General features: G+C 45.2%; 1 pseudogene; it reads left to right on the forward strand.

The window, feature by feature from the left end:
* Nucleotides 1–15493: 15493 nt before the first annotated feature.
* Nucleotides 15494–15909, forward strand: LOC104675544 (annotated as a pseudogene).
* The last annotated feature ends 483 nt before the right edge of the window (nt 15910–16392 follow it).

Raw genomic sequence — 16392 nt, forward strand, 5'->3', positions numbered from 1 at the left:
GGTAGACACAACCAGTGCTTGTAGTTGAAGCTCATAGTTTTGTAGGGAGAGATTTTCATCATCATGAGTCTTGCAAATGGCAGTGTTATGGGAGTGACTGTCAGGCAATCTGGAGGTTGGGAGTCAGGGAAATCTCCCCAGGAAGGAGGTGTTGCAGCTGAGACCTCCAAGGCCCTGGAATTTGGAGGATGGTTTCTGTGCCAAGGCAGCTTCACCACGGGGGTTAACAGTTCAGAAGAACAGAAAATCATGGCAGGGCTGGAAACAGCTTGAATGAGGTGGCTAAGTCCAAGAAATTCAAGGTCGCAGAGTAAGCTGATGGCTCAGAGTCTGGACTATTTCAGATGCAAAATACAAAAGCCTCCTCGGGTTACCCTGGGCCCCAAAGGGGATTTGTTGAACACACATATTCAGAGGTCCAGAGTGGGACTGACCTCAGAAGCTATAGGGACCCAAAGGGACCCATGTTCTCCCTGTCTCCTTATTCCTGGGTTTGGCTTTCCTCTGTGTTTTCCCTTTTCTCTCTGCGAGAAGATGGGCCTTCTATCCATTTGTGGACCATTCAGTCAGGAGGAGAAGTGACTCGCTACGGGAATCCCAGGCTCCACATATTCCAGCCTACTTGGCCACACAGCATACAAAATCCTAGGGAAGGATTCCAATTGTCCTGGCTTGAGTCATCCAATCAGAGGTCAGGGTGACGGTCTTATCAGAACCACTTGGAGGGAGTGAGCAGGAGGCGCCTCAAAGAAGGGGGTCACTTTTACCAGAATAACAAGGAAAGTGAGGCTGGAATAACAAAAACAACCTCTGTCCACTCTACAGGAACCACCAAGTTTAATACTTACTCTGGTTATAGTACTTGATCAATTAACATGATTACTTCTTTGACCTTCCCCTAAACATCAAAACTCCTGATAATTTGGTCAAGTTAGAATGCCATTGGCCAAGTGCAGCGGCTCATGTCTGTAATCCCAGCACTTTGGGAGGCCAAGGCTGGTGGATCACCTGAGGTAAGGAGTTCGAGACCAGCCTAGCCAACATTGTAAAATCCTGTCTCTACTAAAAATACAAAAATTAGCCAGGTGTGGTGGTACACGCCTATGGTCCCAGCTACTTGGGAGGCTGAAGCAGGAGAATTGCTTGAACCTGGAAGGCAGAGATTGCAGTGAGCTGAGACTGCGCTAGTGCACTTCAGCCTGGGTGACAGAACAAGACTCCATCTCAAAAACAAACAACAAAAAGACTGCCATTGTTGTGTTTGAGGTGCGTGTGTGTTCAATTTCTGATTCAGGCAGATGTTCTAAAGAGGAAACCTATTTCTAGCTATTTTTCTGTTCTTTATCTTTTCTTTCTTTTTTCTTTTTTGAGACAGAGTCTCATTCACTCTGTCACCCAGGCTGGAGTGCAGTGGTACGATCTCGGCTCCTAGGTTCAAATGATTTTCCTGCCTTAGCCTCCTGAGTAGCTGGGATTACAAGCGTGTGCCACCACACCTGGCTAATTTTTGTATTTTTAGTAGAGACAGGGTTTCTCCACGTAGCCCAGGTTGATATCGAACTCCTGACCTCAAGTGATCCACCTGCCTGGGCCTCCCAAAGTGCTGTATGTAATACATGCCTGTAGGCTTGAGCCATGGCGGCCCGGCCAAGGAAAGCTATTTCTTAAGTTGGATAGTGGGTTTATGGGTTCTTCTGACACTGAAATTTGCATACCATTTATCTAGGGGTGTTATTAAAATACAGATTCTGGTTCAGCAGGTCTGGGGTGGGGTCCTGAGATCCTACATTTCTGGCAAGCTCCCAGGTAATCTTGATATTGCCTGTTCATGAACCACACTTAGCAAGGCTTTATATTAATCTAACTTTCAGACTAGGGAGGGAGAATAGGAAGAAAGATGACTGTTTTAGTAGAATCGAGTCAATATACAACCTCAGACTTGATGAAAAATGTAGGGATCATTTTTCTCTCCAGAAGCTCTTGCCCAGTTTTTGATGATGGGGAGACACTTCCTCTTTGTCTGCATTGACTACATGGAGACCTCCGCCCCTCCCATGGGCATCTAATCGGGTGAATCTGGATGAATTTGAGAGTGGGGCAATAAAGTGGCGGCGAAAGGACACCACGAAAGAGTTAAACCTTCTAGGAAGCACAGTCCAACAGGCCCAGGCAAATGCAGAAGGGGTTGACCTGGCTCCAAGGGTTAATACTATTTTGTTTTCCAGGACTATTTGTTATATCAGGTTAGCGCAGGCAGAAGGTCATAGGGGTCGGTGGCCCCCCTCGCCATCCCCCGCCTCTCTCCCCTTCCCCCTGTCTCCTCCATTTGCAGCCTCACTGCCTCCTTTAATCGGATGACCCCAGACACTGAGCTTTCCTTGGGATTTTCTTGCTAGCGCCTTCAGACTCGTTGCAGCCGACGCCAGCCGTCTCTCTCGCCCCGGCCCTCAGAGGCAGGCGCGCAAGCTAAAAGGCACTTTGCGAGAGGGGGAACCGTCCATTGCAATTTGTGCTGCGGTTTCTCTGGGCAAGAGCGGATCAAGAAAAGGGTCCTTTGTCTTCTTTTGCCTTTTCTTTTCTTCTTCATCTTCCCTTTATTTCTCTTTGTATAAAATTGGTTTCCTCGCTTTTCCTCCTTTTGGTCATGTTTCTTTTCCTTCTCTTCCTTATTTGGATATTTGTGTATATTCTTTCCTTTCCTCTCTCTTTCTTCCCCTCTTCTTCCTTTGTTTTTAGAAATTCCATCTCATGAAATTGGTAGCAAAAGGATGGATCTTCAAGGCAGCTTTATCAAGGTTCCAATCCCAACCTGATGAGGGTTCAAATCCCAGCTTTGCACCTGACAAATTAGAATAGGACTCTGGCAGCGCTCTTTAACCACACTGAGCCTCAATTTACTTGTTACAAAATGAAGTAAAAAATCTCAACCTAATGGGCTGACTGTCAAAGTTAGCCAGAAAGCATATGTAAAGGACAGTCTGGTATAAATGGGTGCCTGATAAATGTTAGTCTTTTCATGCCCTTAAGCCTTTTCCCTTTCCTCTCTGTTCCTTTTTTTCCTTTAGCCATGTTGCTTTTAATAACTTTCTTTTACATTTCTGGAAAATTATCTACAGGTGGAGAATCCCTATGCAGAAAGTATGATGGTGTTGTAACAGGGACTTGGGTTTGCCATTATTATAAAATGATGATAATGATGACGACAATGATGAAGACGATAGCTAAAATTCTGAGCAGTCACCGTATGCCAGGAACTCTATGTAACATTCTAGATGCATTTTCTCATTTAACTCTCAGAGTAACCCTATAACAAGTAGTATTTCTGTCTCCCTTTTACCTATGAGGAAGCTGAGTCTTCAAGAAAGAAAGTCACTTCTACAAGGTCACAGAATTAGTAACTGGCCAACCCTAGACATGAAGCCAGGTCTGTTTAACATCCATCGTGACACAGTGACATCTGATCATGTCCAGCAGAAACCTCTGAAGAATCTTGGGGAACTTTTGGTCTCTGGAGAACCCAGTTTGAAAAGCACTAACCTCGGTCCTTTCTAAATCCAAGAATCTATCATTTTAGTTTGTTGGGTATTTGAGTCTCATCATCCTCTCTGGTGTTCACTGTAAAAGCTGAAGGAGGAAATGAAGAACTAACCAAGAACGACCTAAGAACACAAGTTCTATTGCTATTTCTTCTCCAGGATCCCTTTGGCCACAACTTAGAGGGTAATTAGCCTCCCATTGCAGGCAGGGTGCATTTTGGTGAAAATTCCTGGATTCAGATCCTAACTCCACTATTCTAATTGCTGTATGACCTTGGGCAAGTGCTTTGATGTCTATCAGCCTCAGTTTCCTCATCTGAAAAATGGAGATAATGATACCAGCCCCACTGAGTTGTTATTGGATTAAATGAGATTGTCCATTTAATTGTTAGCCCATTACCTGGCTTATGGTAAGCACTCCAAAAGAAAAAAAAATCTACATGAGTGAGAGATTACCTCTTTATTCTATGGTTGACAAGGTAAGACAGCCTTTTCTGAACTTTTCTTTAGTATCTAAAATGTGTGACTATACCTGTCTTTAAAAAGTTTCCGTAACAGCTGAGTCACTTTTTTTTTTCAAATTAAATCTTAAACAGAGACCATATAAAAGGAAGACAGGGTGGAGAGCCATTCTATTTGACGTAGCAGCCCTTCTGTCAATAACCCCTTTAACACAACCACAGAAGCCTTGGATTCTTGTGACCCAGTATAAAAACCACTAAGCTACCCAACTGCATGTGTCCTGGGCTCAAGAGCAAAGCCCCTTTCCTCCTCCCCACCTGCTGCATGAGGAGACTGAATAGAAGGACCTATGGCTCCAAAATCATATTGCTGTTGTGGTAATTGTTATTTCTTTCTTCTGTTTCTAGAAATTTCCAGTAGAATTTTATGATAAGGTATAATTTAGGCCAATCTTATTTATTATGCAACCAGTCTGAATAAATGAATGGATGCGTAGGTAAATCAGTGACAAATTGATGAGTAAATGGAAGTATGAAGGAATGGATAGATGGGTGGGTGGATGGATGGATGGATGGTTAGGTGGTGGATGGATGGGTGGATAGATGGATGGATGGATGAATAGATGGAATGGGTAGATAAATGTGAGGTTGAATACAATGGGGAAGTATGGAATGAATGGATGGATGAATGGGATGACAAAGATAGACAGGCTGGGATAGGATAGGATGGGTGGTAGTCAGGTGGAGTAGTGAATTAATAGGTGCAAAATTGAGATAGAGGTATAAGTGGGTAGGTGACTGTGATGATGGGCAAATGGATGGATAGGTGGGTGGATGAGTAAATGGATGAGTGTATGGGTGGATGGCTGGATGAATGGATGTATGGATGAAGGATAGATGGATGGACAATGGATAAATGGACAGATGATGGATGGATGGACAATGCATAGATGGATGGGTGTATAGATGGATGAACAAATGGCTCAGCAGAGGGATGAGTACTGACAGTTTAACCTGTCCACGTGAGCACTGATAGCGCACTCTGTTACAGTAGAAATAAAGTCTGACTGAGAGGGACTGAGTGACAGAAGAGAGACTAAATAGTGGCCATGGGGCTCAGTGATAGGTGCCACCTCACATGATGTCATTTAATCCTTACGACTGCACCAGAGGGGAAGAAATCCTATTCCATTTTGCAGAAGAGGAAAGTGGGGTTTAGGGAGTTTCAATAAACTTGCCCAAGGCTGTGCAGCAATAGCAGAATTTTAGCTATCGTTTTCATTATTGTTGTCATCATTATCATCATTTGTGGCTCCATGTGAGTAAGAGCCTGCATGGCCAAATCACACTAAAGCTAAAGAAATGGTCTGAAAACTGGTGACCTAAGACAGCATGATCAGCAGTCCTTCCCAGATCGTCATTATTTTTTCCAGGATTTGTTTATAGGTCTTAAAGTGACTTTCAGGCCGGGCGTGGTGGCTCACACCTGTAATCCCAGCACTTTGGGAGGCTGAGGTGGGAGGATCACCTGAGGTCAGGAGTTCGAGACCAGCCTGCCCAATATGGCAAAACCCTATCTCTACTAAAAATACAAAAAATTAGCTGGGTGTGGTGGTGGGTGCCTGTAATCCCAGCTACTTGGAGGCTGAAGGGGGAGAATCACTTGAACTTGTGAGGCGGAGGTTGCAGTGAACTGAGATTTCACCACTGCACTCTAGCCTGGGTGACAAAAGAGAAACTCTATCTCAAAACAAACAAACAAACAAACAACCCCCCCCCCCAAAAAAAAAAAAAAACCCTGTGGTGTTAACCAATATCATTGCTATAGACTTAGAAAATTTCAAAGCTGATAGCTGGAACTGGGTTGGAGTCTTGTTGCCTTTTCTTGTTGGGAATGATCTGGTATAAAAAATTTTTGAGTTTTCATTACTTCCCTAATTAGGAAGAGTGTGTGTATGAAAGAGAGGGGATGAGGGAAGGAGGGAGGGAGGAAGAGGGGGAGAAAGAGGGAGAGAAACTTGAAAAGCTTTCAAACTTCTCTGAACATCATTCCCTCGTCTATAAAATGAGGCAAATACTTCCAAGTATGGTTCCACCACAGGCACTGGAGAGAGAATAAAATTAGAAAAGATGATATTTGCTGAAGGAGTTCTATATACCCGAACCACTGCTTTCAAACACATTATCTCTCTCTATCCTCACTACAACCACAACTCCATGAAATAGCTATTATTACCCCAAATGACATGATGAGGAAGCTGAGGCTTGCGGAGGTGCAGTTGCTTGCCCAAGGGCAGGTAGTTGGAAAGTACAATTCATTTGTTAATTCACCAACTATTTATTTGGTACTGTGGAATTCACATCTCTGTGTATTTTAACTTCTGTCCCCAAACAAACTTATGTGGAAACCAAAATACCAGTTTGAAATAAGAGTGGACTTTCACATTTGTGACTGTCTTGTTAGATTATTATTATTAGTTGTGGTAGTAGAATCTAGTAACAGTATTTATGTCAAAGATAGAGGTAAGCGAATGTCTCTTTGAGCTTGTTTTCAGTATTAAATTATACCACTATTGCTGCTATAAATAACCACTTCTATATATTGAGCACTGGCCAGGTATATGTTCTCGATCTATGAGCTTTACATGGTTACCTGACTTCCATTCTAAGCAAATAAGTCACTCTTTTATCTTCATTTTACAGATGAGAAATTTGAAGGAGTCAGTCCACAATCATTTCTAGAGCATCTACTTTGTACTATCTGCTGTTCTAGGCACTGTGGGTTCACTGGTAACAAGGACAGAACTACTGTCCCCCAAGGAGTTATGTTCTAATTAATGGATGGGAGGACACAGATTAGGAATACAGAAACGAATGAGGTAACTTCTGTCACTGGTAAGTGCTTTAGAAGAAGAAATAGGGTCATGACATAGAGGATGACTGCTTTAGGAGGTCAGCAAGGGAGGTGTCTCTGTGGCGGTAACATTTAGTTCAAATTTGAACAATGAGAAAGGCAGAGACAAGCAAAAGCTGCACATGGGGAGGTCCCAGTGTAGGCACAGAATGGATACAGGTGGATTAAGGGGTTTATGTTCCACAAGCTGTTCTCTGCACTTGAACTCAGTGCTGTTCCCATAACCGATATTCTGAACCATCCTATTCTACTGCCTGCCTGGATACTCCATCAGCTGAGGAAGGCTGCAGGTAAACTATGACTCTGCTGGGTATTTTCAGGGAAGAATGGTCCAGAGCTGTCATTTCCCAGGAAGCCAGCCAATCTCTTAAGAAAATGCCAAGGATGCTTGTCCCAAAAGAAAGTCGCAAAACCAAGCCTTAGATACCTGTAGCTCTTGGTTGGCCAAAGGGTAAAACTCCGATGACAGCTCATGGTCATGTCCACTGTAAAGCAAGTGAAGTTGTCTCATTCCGGGGGAGCTGCTAAATGTCATGCTTGTCCTCCCCCAAGAAGTCCAAATATAAGCTGTGCCTTTACTATGCTCTGGGTTGGGGAAGAAGGGGTTCTAGTATGTATAAGTTGGTGCTTCTCAAACTTCAGTGTGCTCCCAAATCTCCTGGGGAATCTTGTGACAATGCAGGTTCCCATTCAGTAGGTCTGGGGCAGCATCTGAGATTCTGTACTTCTAAAAAGTTTTCAGATGAGCTGAAGCCACTGCTCACGCAGCATACACTGAGCAGCAAGACCATACAATGCTGAGTATTTCAGAACAAAGAAGAAAGATGACAAAGCAGCGATTGTACCAGCTACTGCTGATGGAATATTTATTAATCACCAGATGGCCTTTCATTTGGCCCTCCTGATATGGGTTGGGCATTGCCATTATCCCTGTTTCACAAGTGAGCCAACTGAGGCACTAAGAAGTTAAGTGCCTTGTCCAGTGTCACCAGATGGATGAGAGGTGGAGCTCAGGCTATCTGCCTTCCAAGTGCACCTCACCGCCTGTGTTGCTTAGGCCCCCTACTTTCCACCTGGAGGATAGAGTTTCCAAGTGGGTCAGAAGCTGCTCTCCAAAACTGGTTGGATTTCACAACTGCATTAATAGACTCCGTGCTGTCTCATTTTAAGTAGGCGCACACCCAGAAATGTTAGGTTCACCTGTCAGGTGCAAGTGTTTCAGCGTGTTCATTGCCAAGACAGAGTTTGTTTGCCTTATAAGGAGGCATCCAGCATTGCCTTTGGAAGGATTTTAGGTGTCAAAGGAGCCCCACCTGCGGGAATCTTGACAGGCTCGGCTAACCCCATTTTCCAAAGACCTCAAAACCCAGTGGTCTGGATGAATGACAAGAAATGTTCTGGGGGCAACATGAACCTGACAAGCTCTGCGTTAGGTTCCCACCATTGTGGAAAACAGGTCAGTGGAAAGCACCAGATAATTAAATAAGTAACTTAAAAACGGGATGATGGGCTAAGTACAGACTTCTAGTTCTCAGGGCGTATAGCAGGGACCCTAACCTAGACCTGGACTGGGGGTTACTGCGGGGGTTTCATGGATAAAACAATGTGCTCCCTGCCCAGACAGCAAGAACGTTTGACCCCACTGCTTGTCCTCCCTGCTCGATTCCATCAGCCGCAGCCTGTTCCAGGGTTTATTCAGCACTGGCAAACAAACCGATGCCACTTTCTCAAATAACAAAATATCAGTAGAGGTTGCCCCTCACTGAGTCTCCCCGACGACAGGCACGAGTTTCCAACCCAGAAAGACATAGACTTAGAGGGAACTCAGAAGCATCAAGGATTCCCCTCTCCTCCTCCCTCCAACAACCGCTGCTACCCCCACCCTAAGCCCTCCCCACCCTTCCTCTCTCCGCCTCTGCCCTCCTCCCCCCAGGAGACTGGAGGAACTTGGCAAGCCATCTCGTCGCCAATCAATCTGTGGTGTAACAATTAGCACTTAGGCACCACTCATGCTAAACACACGCTTAGAAAACACTTTAAAAAAAAGGAAGAAGAGTCATCAGAGGTAGAAGCCAGGGCAGCACCGGTGGGGGGACGCCAGGGAGCGGAGCCAGGAGGAGGCCTGGGGAGGAAACAGATCAATGCACTGCGGAATGGAAAGCATCTGATACCCTATTATTGACGAGGCCAAAGCACTTTGAGGCTTGTTTCCACCGTGAGCAATTAGTCTGCGAGACCGCAGGAGTTAAGCTAACACTGGTAGCCCCCCCATCTTCCAGTTGGATGACACTTTCATTGGGTAGCGAGCCCCCGCAGCAGTGGCGCCAGCCTGCAGCCGTAATGGGGCCCATCCGCGGAAGGCCGAACGCTCCAGTCTCCCAGAAGGCCCCCCTTACGCCCCCCACCCCGCCCCGGCTCCCCCCACCCCACTCCCGGTAACAGAATCCAGTCGACACAGAGTCTGTCTGCGCGCCTGCGAGCTGCCTAAATTGATTGTAATGGTTTTATCACGCGCAGAAAGAGCTGGCTGTTTTCTCGCCTCTGCTGTCGGCTTTCATAAACGCCCAGGCAGGAGGAAGTGATTCCTCTTCGGGAGCACTGGATCAGATGAAAGGCAACTTTTGTTTGTTGGCGAGCAACTCGCAGCCTCCGCCACTGCCTGTCTCCGGCCCTGCTCCAGGCCTCCTTGCTGGCTGTGCACACAACAGAGACTCAGACAGCGTCCCCCAACTCACCCCACCCAACAAACAGCAGGGAGTGGGGGACTTGTTTCTGGAGCCAGTTCTGGGTTCATCTCTGGAGGCTTCAGTGTCTGGGGCAGGGAGTTTCAAGGACGGATTGGATAGAGAGAAGAGTTAATCAAGATGGCAATGATGATCAACAATGAAGGTGAGGATGATAGCTAGCTAGCGTTTCTGAGTGTTTATCCCCAGCCAGGCAGTGTGTTTAAGCACATCGTAGATATTTCTTGGAATTCTCACAGCGACCTTATGAGACATTATTTCCCCCATTTTGTAGTTAGGGGAATTGAGGCATAAAGAGGCATGTGAAATGGTTAAGGTTATCCAGGGAGCAATGAGAGGAGTGAGGGGAATTAGAGCCCGGTTCTGCTGATTCATAATCTGGTTCATTCTCTATACACCGGATCGCTTCCTTAAATTGGGTAGGACGAAAAGACATGCTGTCATAACACCTCAGGTACTGGGTGTTCCCCAGGGATTGCGGAAATTTGAACCTTCGAATAATTTAGATTTAAAAGAATCTAGACCCAGCCAAAAACATTGAAAGCTAAATGAAACACCCTTTGGTCCAGCCCCGCTTAAATATTCGCCAAGTTCTTTTTCATCACCTGGTCTCTAATCTCTCTGTTCCCTCAGCCTGGAATTCCAAACTCTACCCTAGATATTCTTGTAAGAATGCCTAGCCAGTCTTCAAACCTAACCTCTTCCTGGAAGCCTCTTTCTTCCTATCCCTTGCACCCTGTCTAGACTTCCATGGCCCCAGCAACATTTCTTTCCACTGTGTTTCTTTATTATCTATTTTCCCATTAATGTTAACTCAGTGCGTTATTTGTTGAGCTCTTACAGTCTACCAGTCTCCATATTAGGCTGAAAGCTCTTTGGGACATGTCTTATTTATCTTCACATCCACAGTGCCTGGCCCATAGTCTGGCCCCAGCAAATATCAGTTTGATGAATGATGACCAAGATCATGGGCCAGCCCCCTGTTTTTGCTTATAAATAAAGTTTTATTGGAACACAGCCACACCCATTCATTTATGTATCCTCCATGGCTGCTTTCATGCTACCGTGGCAGACCTGAGTAGCTGTGACAGAGACTGCACGTTCTACAAGCCTACAGTTTTACTACCTAGCTCTTTACTAAAATGTTGTCAGATCACTGACCAAGGGGATGATCAGATAATTTTCCGAACTTTTCATTTTGTTTTCTGTATGTAGCTAGCAAACAATTGTTGAATAGTTACCTGTGCGGTTTCTACCCTCTAGTAAACTGACTGGACACATGGATCTCATTTTCATGTCTCCCTGTGTCCATAACTTCGGTAGGGCCCTCCCACACAGTTTGTGGCTTGAGCATGTGGCCCGTTGTGGACAATGAGGTGGTAACAATCTCACTGCAGACACTGGAAACAGTGATTTACTTATTTTATTTTCTGCTAGTCACCACCATGACAACACCCCTGCTGGAAAGGTGTAAGTCATCCCAGCTGAGGACATCCTAAACCAGCCAGCCCCCAGCCAACCTGCCCCCTGATTACACAGATGCATGAGTAAGATAGCTGTACCTAGCCCACATCAGTGGAACTAGACAACCTGTAGACTCAAGTAAGATGGTTGTTGCTTTGAGCCACCAAGTTCTGGGTTAGTTTGTTACACAGCAGTAACTAACATACATATACTTACGAGTGTACAATTTATGACTCCAAACCAGGCGTTTTAATGAATCACCTGCAGAAATGACCCAGGCACGCACCATGAAGACAAGAATTCCTTTGTGTGTTTTGGAGGTGGGTGAAGACGGAGTGTAGTCTATTGTTTTATAATTTTTTATAACTTTTTTTTGAGATGAGGTGTTGCTATGTTGCTCAGGCTAGTCTCAAACTCCTGCTCTCCAGCAATCCTCCTGCTTCAGCCTCTTGAGTAGCTGGGAGTACAGGCATGCTGTGCCTGGCACATTTATCTGTTCTTCCTACTTTGGAAACACCTCTGTATTTGGGGAAAGTGGTCAGAATCATTTAAAGAAGGTGAAATGCCAGTCTGCAGTAACAGTTTTCTGGTAACGTCAGGGAGTGATCCTGTGTTTCGCAGGAAGGACTAAGCCAAAGGATTTGATGCAACAGCTTTGGAAATTATCTGGATTTTACTGATCAGGGTATCCCTTAGCTGCATTGGCAGAAATAACCAATTCGCGATGTAACCATGAAATTGTGTGTCCGCCTTGGTTGTTGCTAATATTGTAGAGCATGGGTCTATAAAAAACTACTGGAACATGTCATTCTTTGCATTTCAAAGCCTGGAATTTAACCAGCAGATAGTTTTCTATGTGTTCTTGACGATTTCTTTTCTCTTCTTCTTCCCTCTGCTCCCCCGTTCTCTCTGTTCTTATCTCCTATTTTATGTTCTCAAGCTTCTCTGCATTTCTACGCTGACTTTGGGGTAGGGTGTCGTCTGTCTTTAGTACACCCAGCACAGTAGGAGGAACTGTGAGAAACACGCTGAAGACAAGTTCATAATTCATTCCTCAACTAAAGGTGCTGACCTCTGCTTTTCATAAGGAAACACAATGGCTCTCATTAGCCCCTTGGTATTGGTGGGAATTTCTTGCCTGCATTACATTCTGGATGAAATCTTTAAGGCTGCAATCCAGGCACAAGCAGAAGAGATGGCATGAAGACCCTATGCTCCCAGCACCACTCCCCCACAAAAAAAGAGAATGTGACCAAGGTCAAAATGACCAGATGGATTGGGACGAGAAACCCAGAACTCCTATTCCACCCTGGAGCAGGACTCAGGCCTAGGGTGATAGGTGGTAAATTATAATGTTTCTCCAAGAGTAAAGTGGGAAGGATGAGCTTTGATAATCCCAAGGGCCCATGCACTCTACAACTATAGCCTGGGAGGATTCAAAGTGGAGTCCACTGTGATGATGGAAGGGAAGCTGAATAGCATGCAGTTTAAAGAAGTGCAAATGGATGTGCTTGTACCTGGGAGGTGAAGTCCTAAGTCTTTTATCGGGTGGTCCCTGATTTGGTCAAGATACTACTCTCAGGGATGTTGGGAGCAGAGCTGTCTCGGGAACAGGTCTGCAGTAGGGGAGGGGGTGAAGAATGCTGGCAGATGGTGTGGGTGAGCTGCATAGCAATTTGGAAGAGGACACATGTTTCCAACCCAGATCCCGCCTGAACACTCCCATGGTCAGTGGGGTCCTATTTGAGCCACAAAGAGGCTCAAAGATTGGTTTAAGTAATGAACTTGTGAGCCCATTCTATCCCATAAAACATACCCAGGCATTGCTAGAATGAATGAATGAGCATGTTTATTCATTTCCTGGGACTACTATAGCAAAGTACCACAGACTGGGTGGCTTAAAACAAGAGAAATGGATACTCTTGCAGTTCTGAAGGCTAGAAGTTACAAATCAAGGTGTTAGCGGGTCTGTGCTCTTTCTGAAGGCTCTAGGAGAGAATGTGCTCCATGTCCTTCTCTTAGCATCTCCTGGTTGCTGGCAATCTTTGGCATTCCTTAGCTTGTAGATGCATCAGTCCAATCTCTGCCATCATCATTACGTGGACCTTGTCCTGTGTGACTTCACATTTTCCCCCTGTGCATGGCAGCCTCTGCCATTTCTCTTCCTCTTATTAAGGCATGTACCCCCATCATATTGGAGCAGTGGCCACCCTAAGGACCTCATCTTAACTTGACTCCATCTGCAAAGACCCTATTTCCAAACACAATCACATGCACTGGTATGGGAGTTAAGACTTCAATGTATCTTTTTGGGGGACACAATTCAACCTGTGACAACATGAAAAAAATAAGCCTATCATGGAAGATATCTATGCATTGGCTTCTAGTGAGGAGTTAAGGAGTTTTAAGGTGTTCCTTATCATACCCCCTTAAGCAGATTTAAGGTGTTCCTTCTCACACCTGCTCACCTCTGAATGCAGCTGCAGCTGCCGGTCAGAGATTCCTGCAAGCTCAGACTCAAATCGACAGTATGCTATCCAAGTGCGTACCCCACCTCTGTGAAGCTGTAGGAGGCTGCCGAGGCCATGAGCAGGAGACACTGGGGATGACCCTCAACCAGTGGCAGGTGGAGTTGGGGTATAAATGCCTCACCTTGATCCATCAACGGGACATTTCTGGGATGTATTCTGTACACTTCTCACAGCTTCCAATGGTATTTATATCCCATTGTCTACATAGCTGCTTCATATACGAAGTAGCCTCAGTCAGGCATGGTTGCTCACACCTGTAATCCCAGCACTTTGGGAGGCTGAGGCAGGTGGATCATGAGGTCAAGAGATGGAGACCATCCTGGCCAACATGGTGAAACCCCGTCTCTACTAAAAATACAAAAATTATCTGGGTGTGGTGGAGCATGCCTATTGTCCCAGCTACTTGGGAGGCTGAGATAGGAGAATCGCTTGAACCTGGGAGGCAGAGGTGGCAGTGAGCTGAGATTGTGCCACTGCACTCCAGCTTGGTGACAGGGCGAGACTCTGTCAGAAAAAAAAAAAAAAAAAAAAAAAGAAAAGAAAAAAAAAAGGAACCTCCTATTGGCTTTTCCTTCTTCCTTGGCTCACTCTGTTCATTCCCTTGCACCTGAGTCCTGAGGTCACTTTGACCTCCCCACTCCGACCCTCCCCCACATGTTACCCCTACCACCAATAAAACTAGCTTATCCAAGTCCTTGTTTCAGGCTCAACTTCTGGTGGATTTCAGACTAAGCAGGGAGAGAGAGACAGAGAGATGGGAAATGGAGAGGATCAGAGATACTTGTTTTTAAATCTAGAGCCTAGCTCTGGCCCTTTAAAGAATGATAAGAACAAAACTATTTGCTATGTGCCAGGCATGGTGCTAAGCATAGTATATGCACCATCTCTTATAATCCTACTGTCACGGGTTGAACTGTGCTCCCCAAAATGGTATGTCTACATCCTAATATCTACAATCTGTGAATGTGACATTATTTGTAAGAAAGGTCTTGCAGATACACAAAAAATCAAAATTAATAGATGTTGCTGTGGATGTGGTGAAAAGGGAACACTTCTACACTGCTGGTGGGAATGTAAACTAGTGCAAGACCTATGGAAAACAGTGTGGCGATTCCTTAAAGAACTAAAAGTAGAACTACCCTTTGATCCAGCAATCCCACTACTGGGTATCTACCCAGAGGAAAAGAAGTCATTATATGAAAAAGATACTTGAACACATGTGTTTATAGCAGCACAATTCACAATTGTAAAAATGTGGAACCAGCCCAAATGCTCGTCAATCAATGAGCGGATAAAGAAACTGTGATATATATATATATATGTGTGTGTGTGTGTGTGTATGTATGTGTGTATATATATATGATAGAATACTACCATAGAAAGGAATGAGTTAATGGCATTCTTAGTAACCTGGAGTAACCTAATCATATGTTCTCACTGATAGGTGGGAGCTAAGCTACGAGGATGCAAAGGCATAAGAATGACACAACGGACTTTGGGGATTCAGGGGAAAGGGTGGGAAAGGGGTGAGGGATAAAAGGCTACAAATTGGGGTTAGTTTTTTTGCTCGGGTGATGCGTGCACCAAAATCTCACAAATCACCACTAAAGAACCTACTCATGTAACCAAATACCGCCTGTTCCCAATAACCTATGGAAATTAAAAATAAATTTAATTTTTTAAGAAAGAAAGGTCTTGTAAATATAGTGAAGAGTCTCAAGATGAGAACATGCTGGATTATCTGGGTAGGCCCTGAGGGACAAGAGTCCTAGTAAGAGGCACACAGAGGAGAGCTACACATGGAGGAAGGTGATATGAAAATGGAGGCGCTCTTTCTCTTCAGTGAGGCGGCCGAGCTGCAGACTCAGAGATGCAGATCTTTGTGAACACCCTCATGGGCAAGACCATCACCCTTGAGGTGGAGGCCACTGACACCACTGAGAATGTCAAAGCCGAAATCCAAGACAAGGAGGGCATCCTGCCTGACCAGCAGTGTCTGATATTTGCGGGCAAACAGCCGGAGGATGGCTGCAGTCTCTCAGACTAGAACATCCAGGAAGAGTCCACCCTGCACCTGGTGCTGCGTCTGTGAGGTGGCATTATTGAGCCTTCCCTCCACTGGCTTGCCCAGAAATACAACTGCAACAAGATATTACTCTCAGGGATCTGCGCCAGTGCCCTGCTCACCCCTGTGCTGTCAACTGCTGCAAGAAGTGTGGGCACGCCAACAACTTGTGCCCCAAGAAGAAGGTCAAATAAGGCTTTTCCTTCCGCGAAGGGCCCCATGGCCCTGGGGCTCAATAAAGTGTCCCTTTCACTGACTGGGACAGGGCAAAAAAAAATAAAAATAAAAATAAAATAAAATAAAATGGAGGCAGAGTTTGGGGTAATGTGTCTATAAACCGAGGAGTTCCAAGGACTACTGTCACTACTGTCAGCCACCAGAAGGTAAGAGAGGAGCCGGGAGCAGATCCTCCCTCCCAGCCTTCAGAAGAAACTAGCCCTTTGGACACTTCAATTTCCCACTTCTGGCGTCCAGAACAATGAGCGAATGGATTTCTATTATTTCAAACTATCCAGTGTGTGGCCATTTCTTGCAATAACCCTAGAAAATGAATACGCCCACACAATTCTATAAGTTAATGATTACTGTATTAATATTCCACTTTACACATGTGGAAACTGAGGCATGGGGAGTTTAGTTAACATCTGAGTGGCCAGGAAAGAGTGGAAATCTGAATT

This window comes from Rhinopithecus roxellana, chromosome 10 (assembly GCF_007565055.1).
Source record: "Rhinopithecus roxellana isolate Shanxi Qingling chromosome 10, ASM756505v1, whole genome shotgun sequence".
Taxonomy (NCBI): domain Eukaryota; kingdom Metazoa; phylum Chordata; class Mammalia; order Primates; family Cercopithecidae; genus Rhinopithecus; species Rhinopithecus roxellana.